Source organism: Phacochoerus africanus, chromosome 7 (genome assembly GCF_016906955.1).
Source record: "Phacochoerus africanus isolate WHEZ1 chromosome 7, ROS_Pafr_v1, whole genome shotgun sequence".
NCBI lineage: Eukaryota > Metazoa > Chordata > Mammalia > Artiodactyla > Suidae > Phacochoerus > Phacochoerus africanus.
Genome location: NC_062550.1, coordinates 70994944 through 71008008, shown reverse-complemented (window position 1 = coordinate 71008008; position 13065 = coordinate 70994944). Strand labels below are relative to the sequence as shown.

The 13065-nt window shown below is 41.0% G+C and overlaps 1 protein-coding gene across 1 annotated transcript in view; it reads left to right on the top strand.

Moving 5' to 3' along the window:
- TULP3 (TUB like protein 3) overlaps positions 1-13065 on the top strand; it is a 35256-nt gene that overhangs the window by 3871 nt on the left and 18320 nt on the right. The gene's annotated exons all lie outside the window — the stretch shown is intronic.

The following is a 13065-nucleotide window of genomic DNA, read 5'->3' as shown; positions in this document are numbered from 1 at the left end:
TGCATCCTTTACAGCATTCACAGAGCTTTCACACAGGTCATCTCCTGCTATTAAGAAAGCGGGGCCAGAGTCATTATCTTCATTCTGTAGGTGGGGAAGTTAAGGATTAGAAAGTGTGTGATCCAGCCAAGCTTACATGACAAGTAGATGATGTCATCAGAAGTAAAACCAGGCCTTTGACTTCTGGTCCCCTCTCTTCTTCTTCTCACTTATTATCAGTGTATCTCTTGCAGATATTCTGAGTGCCGTTTGTGCACATAAGTGGTAACACCTGATAGGATTACATTCTAAATATGTTTAGGGCAAGCTGCTGAAGAAATCAGACATCTTGGCAAAGTAACAAATGCGTACTGATTTTATCAGTACAGAGGAAGGGGAGCGGAAATGTTTATTTGGTGTTGTTGGGCAAAAGAATGTATTTTCTTTTTGTTCTTTCGTTTGTGTTTTGGTTTTTTTTGTTTTTTGTTTTTTTTTTTTTGGTCGCATCTGCAGAATGTGGAAGTTCCCAGGCCTGGGATTGAACCCACACTACAGCAATGACCTGAGCCACTGCAGTGACAATGCAGGATACTTAACCCGCTGAGCCACATGGGAACTCCAAGAATACTCTTTCAGCTTTACACAAGAGAGAAGGGAAATAAGTAGCATTCCTGGAGAGAAACTAACCCCTAAGGAAAGGAGAATCCAGCAAAAGGTGGCATGGACTTAGATTCTAAGTAATGTAAACAGATTCTTTAATTTCTGGATTAAGTCATACTTTTTTTTTTTGGCTGTGCCCTTGGCAGGTGGATGTCCTGGGCCAGGGATCGAACCTGAGCCACAGCAGTGACAGTGCCAGGTCCTTAACCTGCTAAGCCACCAGGGAACTCTGTGAGTCTTACATTTTAAATAACCTTTCTGTTTGGCGCGCTTAGGAGAGTGCTGCTTGCTTTTGCTGTGTGGGACATACAGCATGGGCAGGGCTCCATCTAAAGCAGTTTCCTTGCTGTATCCTCTGGGGTCAAATGAATCATCCAATCAGTTGCAGAGTTTCCTTTCTCAATGTCTCTCTCTCCCCAAAAATTCTCCCTTCTCTCTGATTATCTCTACTAAACGGGCCTCTTGGGAAGTGGATATTCATTCCCTAGCTTCAATTAAGTTAGTTCCAGAATGTGGCAGTCGTTCAAGTAGAAGACAGCTGAGCCTAGAATGTTAACAACGCGGAAGGGTAGATTTCTAAGGAGTCTTTTCTGGCATTTCTAATTTGGTCTTTATGTGCCTTTTCCCAGAAGCAATGTTTTGTTCCAGCCAAATGCGCTCTTGGGTCTCAGTGGATGTGAAAATACGGCCTTCCAATATTGACATTTGGGATTTGGATGAGGTGACTCTCTTTGTCAGTTGACTTAGAGAAGATTACTTTAGTAATAGCTATTGACCCAACCACCTGACACCGTAATCAATTCAGACACAATGAAATCCAATGACCTTTTTGCAATACTACTTATACTGTGATCAACTGCTCCCAAGGGCTTCCTCAAAATCCGTTCGCTGGCTTGGAAATTCTGCTACCTAAAACTATCAATGAACTGGCATTTTGACTGAAAAGATTCTTGGCAAACTTAATGAAATATTGTAATAATGAAATTCCAGGCTTTGCTACCATTTGAGTATTTGTGCTCAGAGGTGCAGTTGTGCTGAGATAGGTAGAAGTGAGACTTGTGATTGAATTCTAGCTCTTTCGCTGATAGCTGTCAGACCCTGAACACATAGTTTCATCTCTGAGTTTGATACCACTGTGAAAAGGGATTGTAGGTTTATTGTGAGGATTAGATGAGATGTTGTGTAAAGTGTTTAATGTAGTTTCTGGCACACAGTAGTTATTTACTAAATGGAACTGTATTCCACCCGGCAATGTGACAACGTGTTAATGTTTCCTTATCAGTAAAAATTCAAAATTTTGAAGATTTAATACAAAGAGAATTCGTTTAAGTTTCTAACATTCGAAAGGCTATGAAGGAGTATTAAAAATGTGGTAATATCATGATGGAATTATTAAAGTCTTCTCAATGAAGACAAGATCAAAGTCATATATTTGTAGTATTAAAAAAGTTGTGATGTATGGGAGTTCCCGTCGTGGCTCAGTGGTTAACGAATCTGACTAGGAACCATGAGGTTGCGGTTCAATCCCTGGCCTCACTCAGTGGGTTAAGGATCCGGCGTTGCCATGAGCTGTGGTGTAGATCGCAGACAAGGCTCGGATCCTATGTTGCTGTGGCTGTGGTGTAGGCCGACAGCTACAACTCCGATTAGACCCCTAGCCTGGGAACCTCCATATGCTGAGGGTATGGCCCTAGAAAAGGCCAAAAAAAAAGAAAGAAAGAAAGAAAGTTGTGATGTAGGTAGCAATTGTTGCATTTATTAAGTGCTTACTATGAGCTAAGTCACATATAATCCTCATGGTAATGATAAAATTTAATGATCAATTTATGGATTAAGTGTCATTATCCTGTTTTATAGATGAAGTTAAGTTATGTTAGAAACCACTCCAACCACACGCCCATGCTTCTCTAAATGGGGATTTTTTTTTTTTTTTGTCTTTAGGGCCGCACCCACAGCATATGGAGGTTCCCAGGTTAGAGGGGGAGTTGGAGCTATAGCCACCAGCCCATATCACAGCCACAGCAACGCTGGATCCTTAACCCACTAAGTGAGGCCAGGGATCATATCTGTGTCCTCATGGATGCTAGTCAGATTTGTTTCCACTGAGCCATGATGGGAACTCCTAAATGGGGATTTTAACTCTTTCTTTTGGTCTGTGCCAAGGGTTAGCAGATCACTTCTGTAGAGAACCACATGCTAAATATTTTCTCCTTTGTGGGTTATGTGGTCTCTATGCCAGCTACTCATCTTTGCTGTTCTAGGGCTAACGCAGCCACAGGTGATACATACAGGAATGAGCAGTAAATGAGAACGTGGCTGTTTCAAGAAGACTTTATAGACATTGAAATTGAATTTGATACAACTTTTGCATATCACTAAATAGTATTCTTATGATTTTTTTAACCTTCTGAAAGTGAAAAATGATTCTTAGCTCATCGGTAGTAGAGAAATAGTGGGTCACATTTGGGCTATAGACTGCAGTTTGAAGATCCCTGTGCAAAGTCACAAGTTAAATATGTCTTCCTGGAAGGTTGTATTTATTCATATTGTGAATATTATTACGAGAGCAGTGCAGTTTTTGTTAAAATAGAGCCAGTTACAATATTATGTAGACTGCAAAATTAATTTTCAGGATAAAACTTGAGGTTCTGAAATATTCCGTGGATGGTCTCTTTGGGCTGTGCCCCCCTCCTTTCTATGAAATCACTCTCTTTGGCTGTTAGAGGCACCTTGGTGAAAATATTGCCTGCACAAACCCACATTAACATCAGTGTGCCAGTAATAGATTATTAGGTACAAAATCAGAATTTAAAGTCTATTTATATGTGCAGAAATTGGAAGGCAGTAACGATTCAGGGTTGGTTTTGGGAAATCACAGAAGTAAAATGTGGGTGTGGGAAGCTTCCCTGTTCCGCCATCCTTGTTGCTCTGATTTATGACCACTCTTGTAATTACTGATTATGTTTATCATCATGAGTGTATAATTCCTAATACCCTGTTACTCTCAAAAATGTCTTGTTTGGAAAAAAAGTTTCTTTCTTTTTCTTTTGTTTTTTTGTCTTTTTATGGCTTCACCTGCAGCATGTGGAGGTTCCCAGGCTAGGGGTCGAGTCGCAACTTGCAACTCTCACTGCTGGCCTACACCACAGCCATAGCAATGCTAGATCTGAGCATGTCTGCGACCTATACCACAGCTCATGGCAACGTTGGATCCTTTAACCCACTGAGCAAGGCCAGGGATCGAACCCATGTCCTCATGGATACTTGTCAGGTTTGTTATAGCTGAGCAGGAACTCCCTGTACACGGGTTTTAAAAATAGCTGTATTGAGGTATAATTGACATACATCAGACTGCATTTAAACTGTACGCACTGGTGACGTGTGTGTACACGTTTGAAACTGTCACTGTGGTCAAGATAAAGAACATACCTTCTCCCTTGTTCCTTCTCTAATCCAGATCTTCTCCTCACCCTCAGACACCTAATGAGCGGTTCCTTGTCACGACTGGTGAGTTTGTATCTTCTAGAATTTTATACAAATATAGTGCTGCAGCGTGTTCTTTTTTGTACCTACGTGGCAGGTTGATATTGCCACTCTTCAGTTTCGTTGTGTGTATCAGTAGTTTTGTCCTTTCTGTTGCTGGGCAGTAAAATACCACATAACATTTGTTTCTCCATTCGCCTGCTGGTGGACATTTGGGTTGTTTTCAGTTTTTGCCTATTACAAATAAAGCTGCTATGAACATTCATCTATAGTTTTTTTTTTTTTTTTTGTCTTTTTGCCGTTTCTTGGGCTGCTCCCACGGCATATGGAGGTTCCCAGGCCAGGGGTCGAATCGGAACTGTAGCTGCCAGACTGCACTAGAGCCACAGCAACGCGGGATCCCAGCCGCGTCTGCAACCTTCGCCACAGCTCACAGCAACGCTGGATCGTTAACCCGCTGAGCAAGGGCAGGGATCGAACCCACAACTTCATGGTTCCTAGTCGGATTCATTAACCACTGAGCCACGACGGGAACTCCCTATAGTTTTTTTTTTTTTTTTTTTTGATGTGGACATATGCTTTCATTTCTAAAGTGAGTGTGTAGGAGTAGAGTGGTTGGGTCAAATGGTTGGTGTATGCTTGAAATTTTAAAGAGATTGTTTTCCAAGGTGGTGTGCATCTTACAGCTGCCAGTTGACCAGCAGTGAGAGCAGCCCCACCTCCTCATCAGTGCCTGGTCTGGCTTGTCTTCAGTGTTCGTCTTTTTGGTGGGTGTGCACTGATACCTATGTGGTTGTGTGCCTGTTTCCTAATGACAGCACGTTGTACGTCTCTCCATGTACTAATGGGCTACTTGTATGTTGGGGGTCTTCTTTTTTTTTTTTTTTTTGGTCTTTTTTAGGGCCGCATTTGCGGCATATGGAGGTTCCCAGGCTAGGGGTCCAATCAGAGCTATAGCCGCCGGCCTACACCACAGCCACAGCCACATGGGATCCGAGCCGCGTCTGCAACCTACACCACAGGTCATAGCAATGCCAGATCCTTAACCCACAGATCGAAGCCAGGGATCGAACCCGGGTCCTCATGGATGCTAGTTGGGTTCGTTAACTGCTGAGCCACAACAAGAAGTCCCCTGTATGTCTTCTTTTGTGGAATGAATGTTGAAATCCTTTGTCCAAAAATTTTTTCTTTTTAGGGCCTCAACTGCAGCATATGAAGGTTCCCAGACTAGGGGTTGAATCTCAGCTGTAGCAGCCAGACTACACCACAGCCACAACAATGCCAGATCTGAGCTGCCTCTGTGACCTACACCACAGCTCTCAGCAATGCCAGATCCTTAATCCATTGGGCGAGGCCAGGGATGAAATTTACGTTCTCATGGATGCTAGTCAGATTCGTTTCTCTTGAGCCATGACAGGAACTCCCCCTTTGTCCAATTTTAAATTGAGTTGTCTTCTTAGTAACAGGTAAGAAAGAGTTCTTTGGATTTTAAATATGTCTGTTGGGATATGTATTTGAAAAGATTTTCTCCCAGTCTGCGGTTTGCCTTTTAATTTTTGTAAAATATCTTTTGCAGAAGAAAAGCTTTTTATTTTGAAGTCCAGCTTATTGGTTTTTATTGATTTTGTTTTTTTAGTATGTGAATTTAAGGAAAAGTCATAATCAGACCTACAGTTTTCCTCCCTAAAACTAAATCTCACTTAAGCACAAATAACTGACTAGATTGAAGAATAAAAGATGACGTTATTTTTATGGTTGTTGTTTTGAAGTAAACCTCTTTTCCTTTGTCCTTCCTATAATAGCATCTTTCCAATAATTCTTTGTTGCACATAGTATATTTATATCTGATAGGTTGGGCTGAACCAAATTTTTATAAATTACATTTATTTTAACTTCATGCAGCAAATTACTAAAGATTTACAATTATAAACTCTAACTAAAATGAATAAATTGCCTCCTGAGTTGCCCTCTTCATCAATCCACATTGTCATTATTGTGTTCATTTAATAAAGTAGGGTAAGGCTTTTCTTCTTCGTTTCTTAACTATATCTCATCTCTGAGACTGAAAAGTATCATTTGTCATTTGTGAAGCAATATTAGTCAGTAAAGGAAGTGTTACTCAGATTACTTTTAGGAAAGCTCACAGCCGTCATTTTTACAAGTCTCATCCTGCTGTGTTCCTGGTGTGGTTGGCTTTTACTCCCTCCAATCACAGAAGCAGCCTGTTTAGCCTCCTGCTTCGCCGGCCAAATTGCAGCTCAGTGCTGATTACAGCATCCTTATTTTCTGGCACATGTAGGAGGCAGCAGCAGGCACTCCCCAACTGTGTAGCAGCAAGAATTTTGTGTTATTGGCAGCAGCTAGAAAATTTTATTCTTTTTTTGCAAGCTGAGAGAACTTGACAGAAATGTTAAAAGTGTAGAATAATTAGGGAATCTAGCAGGTCATTGATAATATTAAATCCTTCAAATTACTTGGCAGCATGGTCTGTTAGGCACAGCTCTAAATGACAATCAAATGAGTAATGTTTTAAAGGGGGCTCAGGAGGCAATTTATTCATTTTAGTTTGAATGAATTTCTTTTTTTTTTCTTTTTAGGGCCTCAACTGCAGCATATGAAGGTTCCCAGACTAGGGGTTGAATCTCAGCTGTAGCAGCCAGACACCACAGCCACAACAATGCCAGTTCCCATCATGGCTCAGTGGTAGTGAATCCGACTATTATCCATGAGGACGTGGGTTTGATTCCTGGTCTTGCTCAGTGGGTTGAAGGATCTGGCATTGCTGTGAGCTGTGGTATAGGTCACAGATGCGGCTTGAATTTGGTGTGACTGTGGCTGTAGCTGGCAGTTGCAGCTCTGATTCGACCCCTAGTGTGGGAACTTACATATGCTGTGGGTGCAGCCCTAAAAAGACAAAAAAAAAAAAGAAAAAGTGGGCTCAAAATTTCTCAGATATTTGATCTTGGGCAAATTTCTTTAATGTTTCGTATCATCTCCATTCCTTAGATATAGTGTGTGTGTAATTTCGTTGCTAGAATAAAGGGCTTGTGGATTTTTAAGTGTACTGTCTATGACTATGAAATAAACAGTTAGCAAAATGTCTATTTTCTTTTTTCTCTAATTTCTTATTTTGAAAAAATTTATATATGCCAGAAAGTTGCAAGAAAAGTACAGTCATTAACCTATGCCCTTCACCTAGATTTATTGCTTATTAACATTATTTTTAGTATCTCACTTAAAAATCTCTTTAATTAGACTTATAGAAAAGTTGTAAAAATATAAGAGAATTTCTGTATGTCCTTCACCAAGTTTTCCCTAAGGTGTTTTTGTTTTTGTTTTTGTTTTGTCTTTTTTTTTTTTTTGCTATTTCTTTGGGCCGCTCCTGCGGCATATGGAGGTTCCCAGGCTAGGGGTCGAATCGGAGCTGTAGCCACCGGCCTACACCACAGCCACAGCAACACAGGATCCGAGCCGCGTCTGCAACCTACACCACAGCTCACGGCAACGCCGGATCGTTAACCCACTGAGCAAGGGCAGGGACCGAACCTGCAACCTCATGGTTCCTAGTCGGATTCATTAACCACTGTGCCATGACGGGAACTCCTGTTTTTTTTTTTTTTTTTTTTTTTTTTTGGACTTCTTAGGGGCTGCATTTAGCATATGGAAGTTCCCAAGCTAGGGGTCACATTGGGGCAGTAGCTGCTGGCCTGTGCCACAGCCATAGCAACATGGGATCTGAGCTGAGTCTGTGACCTACACCAGAGCTCAGGGCAACACCTGATCCTTAACCCACTGAGCAAGGCCAGGGCTCAAACCTGTGTCCTCGTGGATGCTAGTCAGATTGATTTCTGCTGAGCTGTGACAGGAACTCCAAGCTTTCCTTAATGTTAATATCTTATATAACCATAGTACAGTTGCCAAAACCAGCCAGTTAATACTGGTTTGGTACTATTTACTACTCCACAGGCCTGGTTTGAATTTTGCCCATTTCCCCACTAATGTCCCTTTTGTCTAGGATCCAAAACAGGATCCTATAATGTATGTGGTTTTAAGGTCTCTTTAGTCCTCTCCCACCTACAGTTTCTTTTTTTTTTTAAGATTTTTATTTTTTCTGTTATAATTGATTTACAATGCTCTGTCAATTTCTACTGTATAGCAAAGTGACCAAGTTACACATTTATATACATTCTTTTTCTTACATTATTTTCCATCATGTTCCATCATAAGTGACTAGATATAGTTCCCTGTGCTATACAGCAGATCTCATTGCTTATTCACTCCAAATGCAATGGTTTGCATCTACTAACCCCAAAATCCCAGTCCATCCCACTCCCTCCCTCTCCCCCTTGGCAACCACAAGTCTGTTCTCCAAGTCCATGAGCTTGTTTCTTTTCCATAGGTAGGTTCATTTGTGTCATATATTAGATTCCAGATATAAGTGGTATCATATGGTATTTGTCTTTCTCTTTCTGACTTACTTAGGAGAGTCTGTAGTTCCATCCATGTTGATGCAATGGCATTATTTTGTTCTTTTTTATGGCTGAGTAATATTCCATTGTGTATACGTACATCTTCTTAATTCATTGATCTGTTGGTGGACATTTAGATTGTTTCCATGTCTTGGCTATTGTGAATAGTGCTGCAGTGAACATAGGAGTACATGTATCTTTTTCAATGAAAGCTTTGTCTGGAAATATGCCCAGGAGTAGTATTGCTGGGTAGTATGGTAGGTCTATATTTAGTTTTCTGGGATACCTCCATGCTTTTCCCATAGTCAACCTGCAGTTTCTTAATCTGTTTTTGACTTTCCTGACCTTGGTTTTGGTGTTTTGGTTTTTTGGTGTGGTTTTTTTGTTTGTTTGTTTGTTTGTTTGTTTTTTGCCTGGCCTGTCACATGTGGAAGTTCTAGGTCCAGGGCTCGAACCCTCACCAGAGTAGCAGTGGTGAGAGGGCCCAATCCTCACCACTAGACCACCAGGGAACTCCCCTTGACTTTGGTACTTTTGAAGAGTATACTGCTCCTGACTGTGGGTTTGTCTGCTCTTTCCTCATTATGCATTTTTGGCAAGAATCCCACAGGTATAATGCTGTGCCCTTCTCAGTGCATCCTATCAGGAGGAACATGAAGTTGTGTCTTATTACAGGTGATGCTGACCTTAATCACTTAGTTAAGGTGGCATCTCCCAAGTTTCTCCACTGCAAAGTTACCTTTTCTCCATTGTTTATCAGTAATTATCTTGTGGGCAGATACTTTGAGACAATGCAAATACACTCTTTCTCATCAGGCTCTTACCTGCCAGTGGTAGAGTCCATTGATGGTTCTTGCCTGCAGTGGTTGTTACTGTGGTATTTCCTAGTGGTGAGATTCTATTTCCATCATTCCATTATCTTTATTGCTTGGATTTTTTTGTGGGTTGGGTTTTTTGTTTTTTGTTTTTGTGTGCACCCTCGGCATATGGAGGTTCCTAGGCTAGGGATCAAAGCTGGCAAAGCTGGATCCTTAACCTTCTGAGCAAGGCGAGGGATTGAACTTCTGTCCTCATGGATATTAGATTTGTCTCCACTGCACACAACGGGAACTCCCAAGAGTTTAATTTTGATGAAGTCCAATTTATCTGTCTTTTGTGTTGCAAGCTCTTGGTGTCATCTAAGAATCAGTTTCCAAATTCAGTACCATGAAGATTTACTCCTAATTTTTCTTCTAAGAGTTTTATAGTTGTAGCACTTACGTTTTGGTCTTTAATCCATTCTGAGTTGTGTTTAGCATCAGGTGTGAGAAGGAGGCCCATCTTCATTCTTTTGCATATGGATGTCTTGCCCAGCACCACTTGTGGAAGAGACTACTTTCTGCATTGAATGATCTTGATACCCTTGGGAGAAATCAGTTGGCCTTAGATATATGGGTCTGCTCTGACTTCTGAAATTGTTATTTCCTTTCTCTTCATTATCATTTTGCTTTATGTCTGTATTCTGTATGCAATCTAATTTTCTTATGTTTTTGAACTTTATATAAAAGGAAGCATAGGAGTTCCCGTTGTGGTGCATCGGAAATGAATCTGACTAGTATCCATGAGGACGCAGGTTCAATCCCTAGCCTTGCTCAGTGGGTTAAGGGTCTGACCTTGTCGTGGGCTGTGGTGTAGGTCCTTAGTGTGGTTCCGATCCGGCATTGCTGTGGCTGTGGTGTAGGCTGGCAGCTACAGCTCGGATTCGACCCCTAGCCTGGGAACTTCCATATGCCACTGGTACAGCCCTAAAAAGCAATAAATAAATAAATAAATAAATAAAAGGAAGCATAGTACAAGTATTGTTTTGTGTGTTCCCTCTTTTGTTTAACTTTGTGTTTTACAGTCAACTCATGGATTTGTGTTAGGTGAAATTCATTCATTTTCATTCATGTAAAAATTCCATTTTTTATAAATTAAGAGTTTGTGATTAACGTACTCCTACTATAGTAAACACCTAGTGTATATAAAATAAATAATTAACAAGCACCTGCTGTATAGCACAGGGAACTCTACATGAGAAAAGAATCTGAAAAAGAATGGATATATGTATAACTGAATCACTGTTGTACCGCAGAAATTATTACATCATTGTAAATCAACTGTACTTCAGTAAAAAATTAAAAATCAAAAATCAGGAAGCTGACTGAATGGACCATTTGTTAAGTTGAAGTTTTAATTTATTCAGTTCATATGTTAAACCAGTGGTGTGTATGAACGTTTCCCTGGAATACATGGAGTTGTAGCTGATGTTTGAAAAGGGTTAATTTCCCTGCAACCCAAATAAAATTTTTTTTTTTTTGTCTTTTTGCTATTTCTTGGGCCGCTCCCGCGGCATATGGAGGTTTCCAGGCTAGGGGTCCAATCAGAGCCGTAGCCACCAGCCTACGCCAGAGCCACAGCAACGTGGGATCCGAGCCACGTCTGCAACCTACACCACAGCTCACGGCAACGCCAGATCGTTAACCCACTGAGCAAGGGCAGGGATCGAACCCGCAACCTCATGGTTCCTAGTCGGATTCATTAACCACTGCGCCACGACGGGAACTCCCCCAAATAAAAGTTTTTTAATATGTCAGGAAATTCCATTTTATTACTATACCAAATTTAACATCCATTTTTACCATTGATAGCTACTTGTGTGGGTTTTTTTTTTTTCCATTTTTGGCTGCCCTTGGCATATGGGGTTCCCAGGCCAGGGATCAGATCCAAGCTTCAGTCATGACCTAAGCCACACCTGTGGCAGCACCAGATCCTTAACCCTTTGTGCTGGACCAAGGATCGAACCTGTGTCTCAGCACTCCCAAGACATAGCCACAGCAGGAACTCCTCATTTAGTGATTCTTATAAGTATGTCGAGTATAGGAGTGAGTAAGTAGGGGCATCTTGTTAGCAGATTTACCACATATATGTATATTTTTCAACCTTTTAGGGCCACACCTGTGGCATATGGAGGTTCCCAGGCTAGGGATCAAATCGGAGCTACAGCTGCTGGCCTACACCATAGGCACAGCAATGCAGGATCCAAACCGAGTCTGCGACCTACACTGCAGCTCACAGCAACGCCAGGTCTATAACCCACTGAGCGAGGCCAGGAATCGAACCTGCAAGCTCATGGTTCCTAGCTGGATTCGTTTCCACTGCGCCACACCAGCAACTCCAGATTTACCACATATTTGTTAGGTGAATAAGGGGATTAGGAGAACTTGATGCCCATAGACAAAGTTGGGTGGGTAGGGCGTGGGCTCAGGGAGTTGCCAGGTGTGCTCTGCTCTGCAATGAAGTCTCGCAGGGACCTTCAGTTTAGTCTCTGGCTGGTCAGTAACTGGCAAGTAGTTCAAGAGAATGGTGTTCCATGGGCGTTGTCAAGGGACTCACTCCAGTGATGATAAACATACCTCCAGGGTATGTTTAAAGTTTTCTCTCTATTTGTACCAAGTAAATAGGAAATCTTCCATGAGAACAATGGGAGGAAAATCAGTAATTTCATTTCTTTTACTCTGTAGGACTTTTTGTATCATGTAGATTTACTAACCAGGCTTGGTTAGGGTTGCTCTTCAACAACTTAATTTGAAATGAAGAAAAGAGAATATTAAAGGAAAAATTGCAAATTTGGCAAGATCATATTCCAGTTTGACTAGAAATCCTAGTTTAGGATTAGTATAAGTCTATAAAATGGCTTTATTATTTCTGCTAAGTTATATAATTCAAAACTAGAGCTCAGAGAAAGTATAGCTTTTGATGTATAGGCAATATCTAAATGTGATAATTATATAGCATCTTTTCAGTGCCTCTTCTGTTCAGGTCAGAATTCTTTGATTATACCCTGTTTATTTAAATTGTTCATCTTGCCCAGGCTTGATCAAAGGAATTTTAAGTGGTGTCAAGATGAGACATTGAAGACACACCTGTTTGCTTCACTGTTAGAGGCTTTAATAGAAATGTCTGAGGATTTTACTTGTGTTTCAGAATTTAGCATTACTGAAGAGGTTTTAGCATTGTGTGGGGGAATAGAATGATTTTTTTTTTTTTTTCCATGCTGGAGAGCCTCACAATTCCGGTTTAGTGAAGAGGACCAAGTGAGTTGGCACAAAATCTAAAATTAGGAAATTGTCAGAAATAGAAAAGGTGGAGTTCCCATTGTAGCGCAGTGGAAACCAACCCAACTAGGAACTGTGAGGTTGCAGGTTTGATCCCTGTCCTTGCTCAGTGGATTAAAGATCTGGCTACAGCTCCAATTGGACCCCTAGCCTGGGAACCTCCATATGCCGCAAGTGTGGCCCTAAAAAGCAAGCAAGCAAGGAAGAAAAGGCTTTAAAGAGAGTTTAAAAACATTCAAAAGGGTTTTGATTTATCAATTGAAGACAGTAATTTGATTGCATTTTTTGTTGCTGATTTCTTCAGTCCAGCAAGTCTGTCTGGTATTAAATCTTGTCTG